This window comes from Mesocricetus auratus, unplaced genomic scaffold, assembly GCF_017639785.1.
Source record: "Mesocricetus auratus isolate SY011 unplaced genomic scaffold, BCM_Maur_2.0 Super-Scaffold_100004, whole genome shotgun sequence".
Taxonomy (NCBI): domain Eukaryota; kingdom Metazoa; phylum Chordata; class Mammalia; order Rodentia; family Cricetidae; genus Mesocricetus; species Mesocricetus auratus.
The window spans coordinates 37,927,387-37,934,635 of NW_024429189.1; positions in this window are offsets into that span (position 1 = coordinate 37,927,387).

Here is a 7,249-nt window from a genome sequence, read left to right on the forward strand (position 1 = left end):
ACTGAGCCACCAGAGACTGCCTTGAGAGAACTGCTTCTCACATCGCAGCCACGAATGCATGTTACAGGGAGCTCTTTAAGACAAAGAACACAGAAAAACTGCATCCTGGTTGGCAGTTGCAGGGGGAAGCAAACAAGCAGTTTAATAAAAGCCAAGAACATGCAGTTAGCTGGGGCATTTCGACCTGAGTTTCTAGAACGGGGTGGGGTGCTTTCCCACGGCACTTTTCAGAGCAGGGAATAGAAACCAAAGATGGCTTCAGCTGAGACAAGACGGAGACCCTTTGCCCTGTTACAACTGTATTCCCAGTGGATGGTCAGCAGTATTTGGCTTACGGTTAAATTATCTCTTATCCCTTTGGAGGTGGGAGTTGCGTTTTGGCATTGACAGTTTAGATTGCCAGCACCCATGTAAAAAGCCAGTACTTCAGTACAAGCCTGTAACCCCAGCACCAAGGAGGCAAGAGACTCCCTGGGTCTTGCTGATCAGCCAATGCAGTGGAATTTATCAACTCCAGGTTCAGTGAGAGACCTGGTCTCAAGAAGTAGTGGGAGAGTGATTAAAGAAAACAACTTGGCTTCCACATGCATATGAACCTGCACACACACACACACACACACATGGACATGTATACACATATACACTCACAGACATGTATACATATACACTTGTACACATACATGCACACACAGAGACAGGTATACATACACACAGGTATACATACACACAGACACATATATATATATATTTATATGTGTATACACACACAACACAGCACTAAGAGAAGAGCAAGTGATTGCATGCATATTAACAGCTGGTTTCTCAGAAGACGTCATGGAAGTGAAGCCAGAATGAATTGAGATGGCATGTAAAGTGCTGATGGATTTTTTTAAAAAGTCAAAAGTCAAAAGAAAAAGGTTAGCCGGGCGTTGGTAGTGCACGCCTTTAATCCTAGCACTCGGTAGGCAGAGGCAGGCGGATCCCTGTGAGTTCCAAACCAGCCTGGTCTACAGAGTGAGTTCCAAGACAGCCTCTAAAACAATACAGAGAAACCCTGTCTCGAAAAACCAAAAAGAAAAAAAGAAAGACAGACAAGGAAAAGAATGTGGGAACAGAATGGAAACGTGTGTCTGATGGGAAGGTATCTGGAGACTCTGAGCACAAAACCCTTGACCAATCACTTCTGGGTTATTCCCGTAGCCTGGGGTCACAGAGAATAGACAACAAAGTTTACATTCCAGGCAGCCGCTTCAATCATGCTTAAGATGGGATTCTATAATGACCTTCTGACTCCATTTTGAAGTTTTTCACAACTGATTTCCCTTCTATTTTCACAACCACATACGACAAAATGAAAATGAAAGGAGAAAACAAACATTCTCTAAAACTAAGTGAACAGAAAGTATTTCTACGACAAACCTGCAAGCTTTATCTAATCCATAAACGTTGTTTTGAAACTTCCCACTTCAGCTGGTGCACGGATGACTAAACAGCGATAGAGGAAACACGCCCCTACCCCGAGCAGTGCCCCACCCACCGACCCCACACCCCACCCCGAGCAGTGCCCCACCCACCGACCCCACACCCACCCCTGGGCTACCCACAAGGTGCTCAATGGTAAGAAAGAAAACTGTGCTTAACTCATCCCCCTTCCCTCAAATTCATATGTTGAAGGCTTAAGTCTCAGGATGGGGGTGCCAAGCACACAGGCTTTAGTAGATGTAATCAAGATAAAAAAAACTGAGGCTCTTGGGGGTGGAAGGTTCTAGCCTTTTATAAGAAGAAACCTAGGCACATGAAAGGCACAGGTGTGGGGACAGGGACATACACAGAGGAAAGAATGTGAGGACCCAGTGGGAAAGAGATCATCTGCCAGCCAGGAGGAGAGGCCTCGAAGAAACAGCTGCAGCTGGGGCACCCCTGCCCTGCCCCCACATGGGCACTGTACCCACAAGGTGCACAAACACATGTGCAGGCAAAATGCCCTTACACATAAAATAAAAATAAATAAAATCAAAAAAGAACATTAGTGACAGCAAAATGGGAAGGGCCTATCAGTTATGCAGAGATTTCTAATGACATGTGGTTTTGACCAGACACAGAAGCCCAATCCCAGGAAGACCACAGCCAAGGGGAAACCTGTATTTGTCCCACTGGAAGAAGTTTGGATCCCACTGTTTCATTGACTACACTGCTAGCTCTGGGTGGTGGAGACCATACAGAGGTTGTCCATAAGTGCCATGGGGGAAGCTGAGGATGTCTGGGAACTCCAGACAGCCTGGCTAATGTTTGCTTCCCAGAGGACACCTTCAATACAGACAAGACTCCAGCTTATGTACATAGACGCCTGAAAGGACTTCATCCGTAAGGTGTCCTGGTTAATGCCAGGTGTTAAAGCCATAATAAGCACCGCGCCGGGGACACAAGGAGAATCCTGGGTTTTCAAGCACCACAGAAAGCTCACACTGCCACCACACTGCAGAAACAAGAGGTCATGGCCCCATCCTCTCCCTGATGCTTCCTGAATGGCAGTGACAATCAATGCAGAAGAACTGTGATGTCCCCTAAAGGACATTCCCCAGTGTGTGCCCACACAGTCAGTGCATAGTTGTATAAACATGAGAATCATTCCAACGGGAGAGGAAGATGACCGAACATAATGTGAATATGATGGAGATTGGAAGTGTAAGTGACAGAAAGGGGAGACATAAAGAAAAGGTGAGATTGGATAAAAGATAAGAGCAAGAAAACTGAGGAAATAATTATGAAAAAGCCTGAGTCAGGAGATTTCTCGTTTTTCTAATTGTACCTGGTTAGCTCATGGCAACAATTTCAAATCACAAAGACATTAGCTAACTACTGCCATCTGGAATATAACCAGTTGCTTGCTGCAGAATAAACTAGGGATTTTGCTACCAAAGGAATTTAGACCTCTGCATCTTTAAAGTGTTTATTAAGTGGCCTGTGTGAGAGGAAGGCCTAAAGAGTGACCCTCTGGCAGACATCACCTTGCCGAGCCCCGCTGGTGTCACATCCCACATAGGAATTACAAGGGACTCTGCAGGAACCTCGTAAGAAACTGCACATCTGTTCTCCGTGTTTGTGTCACCTCTATATAACCGCTGCTCCCAAAACTGGTATCTAACAGCACCTTTGAATCTGTGTTGTGCGAGGAAAAAGATAATGTCTTTACCTATCACAAGGTGCCGGGCTAAAACCCTTACAGCAAGATTAGCACGAGAAAAACATGTGGGCCTAGGAACTCTCAGAAATGAAGACCCAAACACTGGGGAAACTGTTTTTATGGACTGTTGTGCAGACACGTGAATGGAAAATAAGGTCTGAGCTGAGGGACGTGTAGCAAGGCTGTTCCTCAAGGTTCTACTCGGCCTGTGGGCAGAGGACAGCACATCCTCTGGAATGAGGATCTTGAGATCTGCTTACAGGAAACTAGGTCAAAGAATTCTTTTTCCAGTCAGCGTCAGGGGAAAAAGTGGGAGAGGACCAGCCTGAGACCTCTTGTCTGTGATATCTTGAGTTTCCTTCAGATTTAGGCACTCAGTATGCCAGTGCCCTGTGTTTGGGAATACTGTGTTCTGAGCCCTGACACCAGACAATTCTGTGGGATGAAACTCAGTTAGTTTCCATGGGACTGTCCATGGAGTTACACAGGTGTTGTGGTTGTATGGTATCCACTTAGGACCTGATGGTCTGACGTGCTCAATGCTAGTTTGGGACTGGCTACTGATTATGCCCCAGGTCACCAGCAAGCCAACCTGGAATGTGGTGACAGCATTCTTGAGGGAGGACTCGTGTACTCTTCTCTAGGGCTGTGCTCACTAATGTCTCGCTTTCCAGAACAAATGGCACAGCCAGAGACAGTCTATGTGGGAAGGAGGGACTGTATCCAAGAGTATGGACATACTCAGGGTTGTGCAGTTATCAACAGGGTAACACATTCTTCAACCATGTCAACATGCTTCAGTGGTCCAACCTTTAGACATTGGTGTAAAGAAACAACTGAATGTGTATAAGAACTTTCACTCATTGATGTTTTTCAAAGTCTTATTCATAGTAAAGATAAGTTAGAAACCATCCAAATGTTCAATGACAGGATTTGGCCACGCAAGTCTGTGTGGTAAGTACACCACAACCATTTGTTCTTGCTGTCATGTGTGTGTGTGTGTGTGTGTGTGTGTGTGTGTGTGTGTGTAATAGGTCTTATGACATAGCCCAGACTCACCTTGAATCAACTTAAACCAGGCCAGATCTCCTTCACTGCAGGTTCTTCCTCCTTATCTGCAACCCACCAACAAAATGTCTATGAACAATGTCATCTGGACTGGAAAGACTGGACTCAGTGGTTAAGGGTACTGACTGCTCTTCCAGAGGTTCTGAGTTCAAATCTTGACAACTGTTGGGGAAGTCCTGTTATTTGCCTGTGCATTTGTCAATAAACTACTGCCTGGCCAATAGAAAACCTAGATAGGAGGGACTAGGAGTCGAGGAGGATTCTGGGAATGGGAAACACAAGAGGTCGAGATGTAACGCCATGAGGTAGGACCCCGGAACTATTCTCCGGTAAGAGACATACTTAGATTAACAATTATGGGGTAATTACTTAAAGCAGAGCTAGCCAGTAAGAGACAAGCAAGGCCAACAGCTTCATAATGAATATAGCCTCCTGTGTGTTTATTTGGGACTGATGCGGCTCTAGAACCAGGCTGGCGCGGCAGAGCCCAGGTGACTGGCAGGGGATAAACCAAAGCGGCTAGCAAGGAAAAAGCTTCTCTTAACAGACAACCACATGGTGGCTCACAAACATCTGTAATGGAATTCCCTTTTGTGGTGTGCCTGAAGACAGGTCACTCACATATATAAAACAAATAAATAAATGTTTTTTGAAAAAACAATGCCACCTATTTCTTGGTTTCATTGACAACTTCAGTATTCCTAGGATTGTGGTTGGTGTCCCTATTTTTTTTAAGTAGGTTAACAAGGTTAATGTAAGTTTTATGTGACATGGAGGCCTTCAGAAATGTAGACCCTCAAGAGCAGGGAACCTTGTGTGTTTTTATGCTGGGCTAGGGGAGAAGTGGTAGTTGGGCAGTACTGTGATTGGACTAAGACATGATTTAAGGGCAGTAAAACCAGGGGAGCTCAGTAATGCTGGCATGCCCCCAGTTCCCTAAGATGGAATCACTCCTTCCTTCCCAGGGCAGGATGTACCCCTCAGGGTCTTCTTCAGGTCAGCAGGTGACGTGGATACTTCCAGGGATGCTTTCTTACTACAGTGGTTACACTGGAAGGAGTCCCCTCCTCCTCTCCTCCTAAGAGTCACACTTTTCTTATTAAGCCTCTGTCCTTTTGTTTCTCACAAGCCTCTCTATTGCTAGGAAGCCCTACTCTTTCCAGTCAGTCATTACTTCCACTATCACCCATCTTTTTCCTGGGCAATGGTTGCCCCATGTAATCTTCCTCACCCTACTTGTTCAAGCCAGACCTCTTGTCTGTAGCTAAAAGGATGTGCGCTCTAAAAATACAAAAAATCTTTCTTCAAAGAATTCCCTGAATGTTGCAACAACTTGGTCTCTCACCATTGCAGGGGAACAAAGGATCAGCCCAGCTTCATCTTACACCTGGAAGAGTCAGGAAAAAGAAATGAGAACAGAGCTCCTAGTTTGAGTCCAGCCTTGGTACTCAGGTTTCTCATAAACAAAGGTCATGTTGGTGCATAAAGGGGGACTAAGAGACAGGTGCCCTTTGTAGAGAAAGTAGGCATCTGTAGACACAGGGAGGAGGAAGAAAATACAAGGTCTGTTTTTGCATACTGGAAGTCATGAAGCCATTCAGAGATATTCAGAGAGTGGCCTGTACGTAGCCCTGCCTGATCCCACCAGGAAGGAGAAGGGCAGCATCATGCGTGTCACCAGCTGGTGTTGCCCTGCCAGCCAGCCTTAGGGGAGCCATAGCAGACATCCCCAGAACTGGAGCCACCACAGCCTGCTGGACATTTCTCTATGGTTGGACCAAAGATTCCCTCATGTCAGCACAGGTCCAAGAAGTCTAACAGATGTTGGCCGGGAAAGCTGGGACCCTGCGGAGTCACATGGTGTTTGGGAAAAGACAGTTGGAGAAGACACTCTTGGGCAGATAGGTATATGGGCCGGGCGGTGGTGGCGCACACCTTTAATCCCAGCACTCGGGAGGCAGAGGCAGGCAGATCTCTGTGAGTTCGAGGCCAGCCTGGTCTACAAAGCGAGTTCCAGGACAGCCTCCAAAACAAAAAGGAGAAACCCTGTCTCGAAAAAAACAAAACAAAGCAAAAAACAGATAGGTATATGGAAGACATACAGATTAGAAGAAAGGGTGAGTTGGGTGTTTAGTGTGCTGTCCACATGGGTGTCTGAGCATACACCTATATAGCTACAACCCTATGACCCAACCAGAAACATAACTTTTTTTTTTTTTTTTTTTTTTTTGGTTTTTCAAGACAGGATTTCCCCGTATTACTTTGGAGCCTGTCCTGGAACTCACTCTGTAGACCAGGCTGGCCTCGAACTCACAGAAATCTGCCTGCACCCAACCACACCATCACCTGTTAAACAAGGAACTAGAAGTAAAATCAAATGTCACTTACATGTTACATGTATGTCACCTTTGATGACCTTAGATCTGATGCAAGGAGAATTCTGGACAAAGTGGTATTTTCAAAGGTTACATTCCTTAACTTTGAAAAAAAAATGTTTCTTTCTTTATTTAGTGTGTGTGTGTGTGTGTGTGTGTGTGTGTACATGTATGTCCCCAAATACACACACACCACAACACACATGTGTCCAGAGGACAACTTTCAGGATTCAATTCCCTTCTACTCTGTGGGCCCTGGATATCTGACTCAGGCTGTCACGTTTGACACGTCTCCATGCTGGCCCTCACGTTGTCGTGTCTTTCGCCCTGCCAGCCATCCTACTGGCCCTCACAGGTTACATTCTAAAGGGACAGAGTGAAAACAGAGCAGAGCTCAGCATGTGACTTTGAATGTGGCTGTGATTTCGTGCTGCTGACACACGATCCCACTGATGGACACCTTTATCAACAAGGCAAGGCTGGGGGGGGGGTCCTGACTCCGCCCTACACCCACCCCACATGCCGGGGGCACTGACACTGAACTCTTCAATTTAATCCATCGGCACTGAGAGGCGTGCCAAGAAGATGGAAAGAATTCTCAGCCACAGCATGCAAATTGATC